Consider the following 13,547-nt stretch of genomic DNA (forward strand, 5'->3'; position numbering starts at 1 on the left):
ACAACACTCAAGCTTGACACCATCCAAGACAAAGCAGCCTGCTTGATTGGCACCCCATCCACCACCCTTTAACATTGACTCTTAACCACTGACGCACACTAGCATCAGTATGTACCATCTACAAAATGCACTGCAGCAACTCACCGAGGCTGCTTCAGCAGCATCTTCCAAACATGTACCCGCGACCACATAGAAGGACAAGGGCAGAAAATGTATGGGAATATGCTTCCCTCCAAGCCGCACACCATCCTGACTTGGAACTAATTTGCTGTTCCTTCGCTGTCACTGGTCAAAATCCTGGAACTCCCTTCCTAACAGCACAGCTGGTGTACTTACAACCCAAGGACTGCAGCGGTTCAAGAAGGCAGCTCACCACCACCTTCTCGGGCAACTAGGGATGGGCAATAAATGCTGGCCTAGCCAGTGATGCCCACATCCCATGAATGAATATAAAAAAACAAATTCAGCTGATACTTTAACCCTGTAATTGTCAAAGCTGAGTTTGCAAAGTTGATAATTCTGTAACCATAATGATGGGGGTTAGTTGTGCAAAGCAAACATGGATTGTATTCTCAGAGGCTTAAACACTTCAATGTGTGGGTTAAGGTTCACAGAGAAGTTTAGTTGGAGATGTGAATTCATGCAAATTGGCAGATAAGTTGACAGTGTATTAGAGGATCAAGAGGTAAACAATTAAACATTGCTCCAAGTTTTACTTTTTCAATGCCATGAATCTTGTGGTTTAACCATTGTGTGAAGAGAAGCTTGTTAAATTTTAAAAAAGTGCAACATTCAATTGAAAGGGGAAATTATTTCAATTATTGTGGCTATACATTTTCTGCAGTTTTACTTGTGATCCTAGAAGTATCATCCACGTATGAACAGCTTACAATGTGGGCTTTAAGAATAACAGCAACCTGCATGTTTATCATGCTTTTGTTCTAATGTAATGTCCCTGGGCGTTTCACATGATGGACTGAAAAGTGAAGGAGTTTGGAAAGTTGGTTAAAGTCACCGACAAAAATATGTTTGGTTGTTTTAATGATGGCAAATAGAGTTGCAAAGCAGAGGTTTAGGGAGGAATGAATCGGAATAGAGAGTTACTGAGTAATGTCTAAGAATGTTAATAGACTATATCCATCAAGGACATCCTAAAGTGAAAGAGTCAACCTCAGTTGCTACCTTACAAAATGCATCTAATTGTCAACTTGTAAATACAGGTATTGTGATTTTATGGATATTTAAGTTGAGGACGTGATGTCTGATCTGAACAAACCAGAGGTGAACTTTTTACATTACGTGAGATTCAAATGGAACTGTTCTGTACAAACTTCATTACTTATATAAGACCAGCATGAATTATGTATATAGCATGTTACTCATCTTTAGTGAGAGAAAATTAATTCTTCTTAGAACTGGGAATGCAGAGGAATTGGTACAGGAGTTAAGCTTGCAGCTAGCACCATGAGGCTGCCGTGAAAGCAAAGTTAGTTGTCATACTCATCTGACACTTGAACATTGTACTTACAGCCGCTTCATTTGCTAAGTTATTTACAATATAGTTTGTGTAGCAGGAAAGCCAGGTAGGGTTCCATGGCTTTTCCACATTCTCTCTTTAATTGGGCTATTAACTTTTTAACAACTGTGTATGTATTGCCTCATTGAAGGATGATGTGCCTCCTGTACTTGAGTAAAGTGCAGTATATTGCAAATTCCTAATTTCAGGAGACTGAGTAAAGTCCTCACTTTATAATTTATTTTCTAAATAATGCAGCTATTAGGATAATTAAAGTTTCTATTTGATAAATGCTTTGTTACCTTTTTGTGCTTGAAGGAAACCTGCATATAACTCTTTTTGGATGGTGGAGGTGGTGTGTAAAAACGTGTGTTTTTCTTGGGGAGATGAGCATGTAGATGACAGTGTATTCCTCTGTTTGTCCTCCCTTTCCCACCTAATGGAAAATGAGAGATTGATGCTGTTGGCTGCTGCTGTTTTTGATGTGATGTGAAAATTATTATAATGAAGTTAAATCTCTCTTTGTATATGCCGTAGTTTAAAGAAAAAAGGCAAAAATTGCAGAAATGCACAGTAGTTTAGTCAGCATCTGTAAATAATGAGTGAAGGTGTTTGGGGTTCCTTTTCTTGGGAGTCTCCAAATGGGTGTGATTTTGTGAAACATGACAGCTATTGCAAATTACTTGTTTTCCTCTCCTGTTAGTTGGTGTTCCTTACTACTTGAACTTTTAATTGTGCTGTTCTTGCAAACTTTAAATTGAGTACATGGGGCTGTTTTTAGATTAAATGCTGTTGGTTGTAGTGTACTGGTGGAGTTTGACAAGGTGTCCATATCCAGTGTGCCCCAGAGTGGGAATGGAGAATTCTCAACAGTAGGAATTCTAACCTTGGACAAACTACCAGGGAGTGTGGAATGAGCTTCCAGTGCTTTGCCAACAGCAAAGAAATGGAAATTTGACACAAGTCAACTTGAGTGTTTGAGCGATCAATGTGCAGCACCTTGATGTCACTGAAGTTCTTTGTTGCAGCTTGAGTCCTCATTGGTGAGATTTAACACAAGTGTCATGGTGGTGTGCAGACTCAACTGGTACAGTACTTAGAACTGGTGAATCTGTCTGAAGAAATGTTTTTTGGTGAAATTTCTTAGTTATTAACAGAACAGGGCAAGTTACGCCATTTATGTTTGACTGCAACCAGTGGCATGGGAACAGTGTTTGTTACCCTTACCTGCACTGCGTAATTTTAATCTAACTCCCTTCTGTCTGTCTGAGGGTTTTAGGAAACTTGGAGGATTAGAGGCAATAGCCTGCTTGTTTGCCTTCTGAGTTGTAATGTTGGGGGAAAGTAATTTGAAAGTGAGGAATGCAACAAAAGTCTGTCATAGAACTTGCTAACAGAGTGAAATGCATCATTGGATGCTAAAAATTCCCTTTATTTGCTATTGAAAGGCACACTCCAACAGCAGAAAAACAAACTAGTTAACTCTAACACAGAACATATTGAGTACTATGCCAAAGCTCAAGTTGAATTATGGTTAATTCAACAGTAATGGACTTCAATTAGTGAACAATGCTTTACCATTAATGTGTTCAGGAAATAATTTCTGCAATTGTTTATTCTGGTAAAGTGCATCGTATTCTTCCACTTGGAATTTTAGGTAAACTACCTTTATCTTGGCCTGGATTTTGCAATAGGAATAACTTTGAGGTTATTGGTGTTCACTGCGATTATTGAGTAAATTGAAAGGCAACTTCCATCAAACGTGCGTGCAGTTCAGTGCAGAAATCTGAAAGTTGCCATCTGAGTTGCCCTGCTCCTTTTAAAGCTTAGCTGCACTGATACCTTACTGAGAGATTCGGCATTAACATACATGAAGGGCATGAAATTGTGGAACTGGCCACTAGGTACCCACTAACCATGTCAGAAAATAAGTGCTGGTGCATTCAGGTGTAAGTGATGTCTTCATTACTAGCAAGCAACTTCCCTGGCCCTGAAGGTTTTAATTTTATAAGTGTAAAATTTAATTATTGTTGGAGATTTTTTTCAAACCAAGTTTTTGTAACTTTTTTCTCATATTCCTTTCCCCCTCTTTATTTTGCTTTCTGTTTATGATTTCACATTGAGTCAAATATTCAAATCTGTACTTCCTGATTTAGACTGTTGGGATTCTTGCTTCTAATTGGTTGAAGGGACATGCTGTTTGTCTTGCTCACACACGCCATACATCCTCCTTTGTTGGGCATGGCCCTGAAAAGAATCTTTAAATATTGAAAGTTGCCATTCAAAAGCTTGAGAAAAGTCCAATGAATGCGAAGTGCCGTTCCTTTGCTGCTGATAAAAATCCAGGCCTGTGTCTCACTTGTGTCTTTCCTGGCTTTACAACTCCTATTTTCTGTTTTTCTTTTCCTCTTCCTTCCCCCACATATGTTTTGTTGCTTGAGCCTCTTCAACGCATTAACTGACAGAATACCTGTATCCAATTCTCTCAAACCTCTTTCTGTAACCGGAGTTAGTGTCCACCACCGTCACTCTTTCCTACTAGGCGGTGATTTGTTGGCGTACGATCATTTTGTTTTTCTGTATTTTTGTGTAGCAACTATGTTAATTTTTAATGCATTTTCTTGAGATATCCATATATTCCATTTAGTCTTTTTGACTTGAATTATTCCATGAGACCTCGTGGTAAGAAAATGAATACACCTTTCAAAGTGGAGTTGTCTTGAGCGTTTATTTGAGAAGGGATGTGTGAGGAAATTGAAGTCGAAGCATGTTACTGGTTTGACATGGCATTGAATGCTGAAACGTGTGTGCTGAAAGCTGTACATTGTTGCCAAAGCAATAAGGTGCCTGACTGAAATATTTTATCTTTTAACCATTGAAGTTTTGAAAGATAAGCGTAGTACAGAAAACTGTGCATCTCAAGGTTATGTCGTCCATATAACCATTATTAGACTGTGGTTAGGATGTATTTTGTATCTTGTGCAGAATGAGTGATTAAAAATGCAAGTTGAAAGCTTCTGATCTAATCTGATTCTGTGAGTCATGTTGCTTGTGCAGCCATTGTCTGCATGATCAGCCACAATTTAAAGCAACCAATTTCTATTTTGCAGTGAAACGCATCCTTCATTTTTAATTACATTTGTCTTCCCTGTTGTCCGATTCACTCCACCCATTTCTCTTTGATTTGTGAAAATTTGAAAACCTGCATTTCCCGTCAGTATTTGAGGGAAAATTTGAATATTTTGAGGTCAACAATTATGTCTGACATTGAGAACTGTCTGTTTTGAAGTTCATATTTTGTACCCACAAGTAGATTCTTATGATTTCACGCAGGTTTAGAACTGGCCTAGTAGCATGCTTTGCCTTGAAACATTGCCATTTACGCAGAAATGAAGAAGCATTCAAAACTTTTGGTTTGTTTTATTGAGTTCAACCAAGCAGGAGTCCATATAGCATGCTTGGGGCAAATTACTGCTGATCCAGTTATGTGTGGGAAGCTGCTGGTCTTGATTCAGAAAGGGACAAGTAACTATCCAAATTTATGAACCTGTACTTCGGTTGCTTCAGCAGGGACGTGCAGTGCAGGGACTTGCTAGTGCAGTTTACCAGTTTGACTGCAGATCCTAGAACCGTCCATTGAGTGACTCGCTAACCTGGAAATATTCTGGAAATTAACTTCTGTTTTAACCTTTTGAAGTGATGTTGAAGTTGTATAGAACCTTGGTTAGACGTTACTTGCAGTACTGTAAACAGTTCTGATGTCTATTATAAAATAGATATAGAGATGCTGGAGAAGGTTAAAAAATGTACTAAAATGATGCTTGAACTGAGAGGTTACACCTATAAGGAAAGGCTGAACAAGCTGGACTCTTTATTCTGGAAGAGAGCAGACTGGTGACCGAATAGAAGTCTTTAAGATTATGAAAGGGTTTGATGTTTTCATTTACAGGCGTGATCAGAACTAGGGGCCATAAATAGAAGCTAGTCACTAAGAATTTCAATAGGGAATTCAGGAGAAACTTGTTTACCCAGAGACTGGTTAGACTGTGGAACTTGCTGCCACATAGAGTAGTTGAGGTGACTAGCATAGATGCATTTCAGCGGAAGCTAGATAAACACATCAGGGAGCAAGGAATAGAAGAATATGTTGATGGAGTTAGATGAAGGATGGGAGGAGGCACATGTGGAGCATAAAGATTGGCATGGACCTGTTGCATTATAAGTACTTCCTGTCAACCAAGGCCACAAATGGATGGAGGTGCTTGTGAAGTGTATTAAGATGCTCAATCCAGATGTTGACTTTGAGGCCATACTTTGTGAACCTGGGGCTACATCATGCATTTATGAATTTGTCTTTTTTTTATTGTGCACTTGTATAATGCTCTTGTTTGCTGGGAAGTGCCAAGCATCAGAATTACAAATTAAATTTGAATTAAGTTATGGTCTGTTGTATTACTTCTAATATTGGTTCTCCATCCAGCGACACCTTTTGGTTTTTAAAATTCTCATCCTTGTTTTTGAATTCCTCCATGGCCTCACACCTCCCTATTCCTGTAATTACCTACAGCCCTACAAACTTTTGACCCCTCTGTGCTCTTCCAATTCTGGTGTATCCCTGATTTTAGTCGCTCCACCATTGGTGGCTTTGCCTTCTGTTCCCTGGGCTCTGGAAATCTCTCCCTAAACCTCTCCACCTCTCTCCCCCTTCAGCGTGCTCCTTAAAACCTACCTCTTTGAACAAGCTTTTGGTTACTTGTCCTAATAGATCCTTATATGGGCTTTGTCAAATTTTGTTGGTAACATTCCTGTGAAGTACCTTGGAACTTTTTGCTCTACTAAAGGCACTATCTGTTGTTCTGACTCGTGTTAGTGAATGTGAGCAATGAAAAAAAAACGCAAGTTATGTAAGCCAAAAATATTGCAAGTTTGGGTGGGTTGGTGTAATCTACATTTTTAAAGTAAAATTGTGAATCTACCCTTAGCATTGTGTATAATCTGTTTTGATGATGTGACAGGTATCTTTTTTAGAGAAGTAATAATTTGTAAAACCAATCAGACCAGCAATGGGCCAGTTAAATCAAGTTTTGTAATAAAACAACCTATTATTTACAGCATGGCATGCTACTTGAACTGATTTGATCCCAGCCAAGCCCATCAGAAAATATTAATGCTTTGAGGCATTAATAGAGTAGGAATATCCAAATGTTTTGCTTTTATGGACTGCTTAGGTACACAGTAAGGGATCCTGATGGTCACATACAAAGTATGTCTACATTCTCGTAATTTTTCATATGTTTGAAGTTCTGCATACATACTGATCTAGATGTTCTGATTTCGGATTTGCCCACCCATCAGGCATCGGCATTAACCTCTGAAACACACGAAATTCAAAAAGGACAAATCAGTGAGTTGGAAATGGGTTTCCCTGGCTGACAGCCATGGCTTGCCGGCTGCATGAGACTCGGCGATTATAGTTTGAGGATGAGTTCAGATCAGCCCTAATTAATAAAAGAAGGCAGTCTTCTCTCTTTATTTGCCCGAAATAAACTTGACAGTTCTTCAAAGCACGCAATTTCCTATAAATTGTAATAAATTGAGCTCATTTAAAGGGAACAAGGTTTGTTGGCGATATTCACGTTGGTGTGGTGGGTGATGTCCTTCTGAGATTAGCATAGAATGGAGGGAAGTATCAATTTTACATTCAGCATCAGTTCTAATGAATGCCTCTGGCACCCAAAATGTAGGTATTCCATTCACCGTTTTGTTGAAAAAAAGACTTCAAGGTGGAACCAAATGGGTAAAATGCTGATTATGAACGTGGATAGCTGTAATAAAACCTTTTAAAGGGGAGTTTAGTGGTTGCAGACCTGCTGTTAATGGTTGATTCCTGTTTGTGTGAAAGCTGCTGGCCTCCCTGTGCTAACCTATTTGAATATGGGTATTCATCAGCCTTAGCTTGTGGCTTATTACTGTTAACAACACCCAGAAGCTCCAATATAGTGTGGACCAAGTGTTTGACTGACTTCCAAAGCTGATATTGCAGTTAAAAGCACTGGAGGCGACCAGCTCCACAGTTCCATGTATGTTGCCATTAACCCGTGTGCTAGGTTTAAAAAATCAACTTAGTGACACCATTTTCATTTTCTTTATTCTTGTAGAGCCTTCAAAATAGCACGGCTTCAATTTGCGCACTTCAGTGGAGCTAAGACTGAACCAGCGTCCCACCATTTCTTACCTCTGCTGTTCAGTTCTTCACGTTGAACAGATGCATCTGTTGGCTTAGTTGGAACTATTAACGGGTAGGGCAACTTTTTAATCTTCCATGTGCAAAATAGACCTGTGAATTGATCAAGTAGTTTTTCTCATAAATAGGACTGTATTTTGATGTGTAACTTGCAAGCGAAAGCTAATACTTCCTTGAGTACAGTGGTCCTTGACTAGTAAAACCAGCAAAAGAATTTACTTTCTGATTCAAAGTCAATTACTATTTTCTTCAGTAAAAACCGAAGAACTAGGATTTGTGTTCAGCCTAAGACAGGAGCCAATCATATAACAAGAAAATGAGTTTTTCCAATAATCTTTCTTCCAAAATCCTTAACACTACTTTTGCTGCCAGACCTGCTGAGTGGTTACAGCATTTCTTGCTTTTATTTCAGATTTCCAGCATCTGCAGTATTTTGCTTTTATTTGGCTGAGCAACCTCTGAATAGAGAAGTTATTTTCATGAAAATTACTTCTACAGTGTAACTGATGGTTTTTTGGGACAAAAGTCGTTAGTATGAAAACTGACCCCATTATCCATACTAAGAATGAATTAAATTATAGTGAAATATCTTCCAAGTTTCTTGATTGGGTAAAGGTAGATGGTTAATTGAATGAAGGGAAAAAGATATGCTTTTTCTTTTGAAATGAACAGAAGTTGTGTGTATTGTGTGGGACAGCATTTTTAAGTTTTGAGCCTGAGTACTGATAGAGCAGCTTCAGTACTGGGACTCGTTCATGTTACATGTTTAACCTTAGCATGTACTGTTATACAGTAATGACCTTTTTGGGTTATCAGCATTTTCTTCATTGCACTCAGTGTAGAACCAGAGCATGAATGTAGAATTAGGTCAGTTAGCAGTGACTTCAATTTTCCTTTACTATGGAGTAGATCTTTTCTTCTCCTGTATCAAAGAAGAACAGGCTGTCATTTGTCTTTTCAGACACGGGTCCACTGACTGTCCAGTCCTGCAGCCACACGCCCTCCAGCAACTCCTGCACTTAGGTAGTATTGCTGTGTTTGTACCAGTTCCTGTTTTAGTTGAGTGGCCTGCACAGGCGTGACCATACGGAGCCTGAGGCTCACGCAGTGTTGAGTCAAATAGAATAGAATGGTTACAGCCCAGAAGGAAGCTATTCAGCCCATTGTGTCTATGCTGGCTCTCTGCAAGAGCAACTCGGCTAGTCCTGCAATAGATCTTCAATTTTTTGAGGCTGATAAATGACCAGCAATACGGAAACTGCCCAGCATTTTTTGCCTGATCTTTAAGTTCAGTTTTCTTCAAAATGAGAAGCGAATCTTAAAATGATAATTACTGATCTATCTCTTATTTCCTGTGCCCCACCCCTTGAACTTTCTCTAACCTGATATCCAGCAACTGCATGAAACTATATCAGCATTGGTCCTCCTTCTTCTAGTTTAGTTCTCTTTATCCTTAAACTGTTCGTTGCTCCAAAGTAAATTCAAGGAAATTCTTTTCAGCTTAGCAATTCATATACTGATTTTAAAAAAATTCTTAATATTGAAGTAATGGGACTATGCCACTTGTAGCTGTATTCATGTAACAAAATAATATTGACGATACACAGTTTTAAAAAAACTACTCCTAACTTGAAGACTGGAAACAAAATTGCCTATTCCCATTCAACTTTATTTTGTTAAAGCAAAATACTGCGGATGCTGGAAATCTGAAACAAAAACAAGAAATGCTGGAATCACTCAGCAGGTCTGGCAGCATCTGTGGAAAGGGAAGCAGAGTTAACGTTTCGGGTCAGTGACCCTTCATCGGAACTGACAAATATTAGAAAAGTCACAGGTTATAAGCACATGCCAAAGACTTGCAGGTTGATAGGTAAATTGGCCATTATAAATTGCCCCTAGTATAGGTAGGTGGTAGGGAAATATAGGGACAGGTGGGGATGTGTTAGGAATACGGAATTAGTGTAGGATTAGTATAAATGGATGGTTGATGGTCGGCACAGACTCGATGGGCCGAAGGGCCTGTTTCAGTGCTGTATCTCTAAACTAAACTAAAACAAGTGAGGTGGGGGTGGGGCAAGAGATAACAAAGGAGGTAAATAGAAAGCAATGAAGGTGAACAAGGTAAAAGAGACTTTTGTCTTGTGCTTATATAGACTCTTTAATTGCTACCTTTTTTAAAATGCATAAGCACGTTTATCTGTGCCCCATGGTGTTACGAATCAGGTTTGTGGGCTGATGGGTGTTTAATCGGATTGGGGAAGAGAATTACAAGGTGTCAGCTTGACACTTTGTCATTGATGCATAACCTAGGCTAAAACCTAAATTCATTTGTAAGGGGTGGCAAATGTGCCATGGTTTGGATGAGAGCTTTAAGGTCCTATCTACCTGTTTTGGTGGAAAGATCCTGTGACATTTTTGAAGTGCAGTGAAGTTCTCCTCTGTCGTGGCCAGCCTTTATCCCTTAAGCAAGCAGGGTCTAAACAGGCTGATAGACACTGTGTCTTCCTCACAAAGTGTCCTGCAAAGAGATATAGATAGTTTAAGTGAATGGGCAACAATTTGGCAGATGAGTGTAATATAAGTAAAAGCAAAATACTGCAGATGCTGGAAATCCGAAATAAAAACAAGAAATGCTGGAAATACTGAGCAGGTCTGGCAGCATCTGTGGAGAGAGAAACAGAGTTAACATTTCAGTTAGGTGACCCTTCACTAGAACTGACAAATATTAGAATTTTTTTTTACAGTTATTTTTTAAAAAAATGTTATGTATTTATTTATTTAGAGATACAGCACTGAAACAGGCCCTTCGGCCCACCGAGTCTGTGCCGACCATCAACCACCCATTTATACTAATCCTACATTAATCCCATATTCTTACCACATCCCCTCAATTCCCCTACCACCTACCTACACTAGGGACAATTTACAATGGCCAATTTACATATCAACCTGCAAGTCTTTGGCTGTGGGAAACCCACGGCGGAAACCCACGCGGTCACAGGGAGAACTTGCAAACTCCGCACAGGCAGTACCCAGAATCGAACCCGGGTCGCTGGAGCTGTGAGGCCGCAGTGCTAACCACTGCGCCGCGGTGCCGCCCCCAAATGTAAAAGGTTTTAAGCAAGTAAAGCAGGGGTGGGGCAAGAGATAACAAAAGGGAAGGTGTTGATAGGACAGAGAATAACTAACCAGAAGGTCATGGAACAAAGGCAAATGGTTTGTTAATGGTTTGCTGAAAGACAAAGCGTTAGTACAGAGAGGGTGTCAATTGACTGTAAAATGAACAGCCCTGGCTCCAAGCACAGACATTATATAAAAGAAAAACGGGTGGGTAGGCACAGTAGAAACAAACTAAAATAAAATTAAACAAAGAAAAAATAAAAAATAACTAAAAATAAAAAGGGGGGCCCGTCATGCTCTGAAATGATTGAACTCAATGTTCAGTCCAGCAGGCTGTAGCTTGCCTAATTGGTAAATGAGGTGCTGTTCCTCGAGCTTGCGTTGATGTTTGCTGGAACACTGCAGCAATCCCAGGATAGAGATGTGAGCATGAGAGCAGTGGAGTGGGGGTGGGGGGAGGAGAGAGGAGGGGTGTTGGGTTTTGAAATGGCAAGCAACCGGAAGCTCGGGGTCATGCTTATGGACTGAGCGGAGGTGTTCCGCAAGGCGGTCACTCAATCTGCGTTTGATTACCTCAATGTAGAGGAGATCACGTTGTGAGCAGAGAATACAGTATACTAAATTAAAAGTACAAGTAAATCGCTGTTAATAGAGTATAATGTAAGGTTGTTCACTTTGGCAAAAAGAATAGAAAAGCAGAATATTATTTACTTGGAGCGAGACTACAGAATGCTGCAGGACAGTAGGATCTGGGTGTCATTGTACATGAATCTCAAAGTTAGCATGCAGGTATAGCAAGTAATTGGGAAGATAAATGGAATGTTGGCCTTTATTGCAAGGGGGTTGGAGTATAAAAGTAGGGAAGTCTTGCTAAACTGGGAATTGGTGAGACCGCACCTCGAGTACTCTGTTAAAGTTTTGGTTTCCTTACTTGAGGGATATACTTGCATTGGAAGCAGTTCAGGGAAGGTTCACTAGGCTGATTCCTGGAATGAAGGGGTTGTCTTATGAGGAAAGTTTGATGCGGTTGGCCCTATTATCATTGGAGTTTAGAAGAATAAAAGGTGATCTTATTGAAACATACATTTCTGAGGGGGCTTGACAGGGTAGATGCTGAGAGGATGTTTCCCCTCATGGGGGTATCTAGAATTAGGGGGCACAGTTTCAAATTAAGGGGATGAGGAGGAATTTCTTCTGAGCACGTTAATCTTTGGAATTCTCTTCCTCAGAGAGCAATGGAGGTGGGTCATTGAATATATTCAAGGCTAAGTTAGACACTTTTTTTTATCTACAGGGGAGTCTAGGATTATGGGGGGGCAGACAGGAAAATGGAGTTCAGCCATGATGTTGAATGGCAGAGCAGGCTCGAGGGGCTGAATGGGCTACCCCTGCCCATATTCATTATTCCTATGTTGCTGGGTGCGCATTGGTTATTGTACTTGTCTACAAAATAAGCATCTACATAAGCCAGTAGCTTACTGGCTCTGAAGTGCTTTGGGATTTCCTGAGGATCTGAAAGGTGCTTTATAGATGAAAGTTCTTTGTTGTTCCTTCCTCACTGGTGCTCAAAGCAATCCATATGGCTACAAAGGCAGGCACCCTAACTTCATGGACGAAATGCGGCTCAGGTGATTCTGTTTTAAATTAATGTGCTTTGTATTGGATTTTTTTACAATCACAGCAACTCTATGATTTGTGTTGCTGAGTGTTTAAATTATAAACACAGCAACTGCATAAATGCTTAGGCCTGTCACATCCCTAACTAATTGCTATTTTTCCTTCTGCTTGCCAGTTTTCTTTGCTCCCCTCTGAAAAATATTGTCGACTCATCTAAGTCATGGTTCTGTGCATTCCAGTCAATCCTCTTTCTTTTTCCCCCTCTCTCCTTGCCACCCCCTAGTGTGTATTGATCATGTGAGTTTGAATTACAAAAAAACTTTTCACATCAGATTAACCAATAACTCAAAGATGGATAAATCTTTCAAGGTGTGATCTTTTATCATTAAAGTTAGTGAATCTTTCTCTTTCAGGTTTGCCGTGTTTTACATTTCCATTGTTTTTTTTATTAAGTTTTGACTAAACAAATTTGGGGGCGGGGGCAAAGTCATGTCATTGAATTTGTCAAAGGAGCTGGACATTAAGATATAGCTATAACCTAGAAATTATATTTTAGAAGCTCGTGATTATTTGTGATCCAATCAAGCTTGTGGTATTTACTCAATATTTGGAATGCTATCCCAAGTAAATGGAATGTACCCGAGGCCATTTCATGATGGTTAGTATTTCTTATATAAAGTCTATTTGAACTGTGACACAATCTTCTATTTGACTTGGACATGACATAAATTACTCTCTCAAACTTGTTTTTTCCACTTGTGCTCGAATGGTGTTATCCGCTTAGTTGCCGAAACTGCTTATTGCAAAATTTGCAAGTCCTATTTGGATGGGCTCTGTTCAATTCAGAATGTCCAACATTTTTCAATTTTTCAGTTTTTGACATTTCTTTTTATAGCTTTCAACATAAGTGCTCACATTGATTTTGTCAAAACTTTGTGCTAAATATCTTAACACTCTTCCCACATCCAGTCATAGAATATTCAACCTGGAGCATTAAATATCACAGTAAAAAGCTATATTAAGAATGACTAAAGAAGGTTCGTAGGCATG

The 13,547-nt window shown here is 39.5% G+C and overlaps 1 protein-coding gene across 2 annotated transcripts in view; it reads left to right on the forward strand.

Annotated features, from left to right (window-relative positions):
- csk (C-terminal Src kinase) overlaps positions 1–13,547 on the forward strand; it is a 157,084-nt gene that overhangs the window by 38,259 nt on the left and 105,278 nt on the right. Inside the window, exon 2 of one of the 2 annotated variants that reach the window (XM_068015464.1) lies at positions 7,675–7,815. The exons of the other annotated variant lie outside the window; for it this stretch is intronic. The gene's annotated coding sequence lies outside the window, so the exon portion shown is untranslated. The remainder of the gene's footprint in view (positions 1–7,674; positions 7,816–13,547) is intronic. 2 annotated transcript variants of the gene reach the window in all.

Source organism: Heterodontus francisci, chromosome 35, assembly GCF_036365525.1.
Source record: "Heterodontus francisci isolate sHetFra1 chromosome 35, sHetFra1.hap1, whole genome shotgun sequence".
Taxonomy (NCBI): Eukaryota; Metazoa; Chordata; class Chondrichthyes; order Heterodontiformes; family Heterodontidae; genus Heterodontus; species Heterodontus francisci.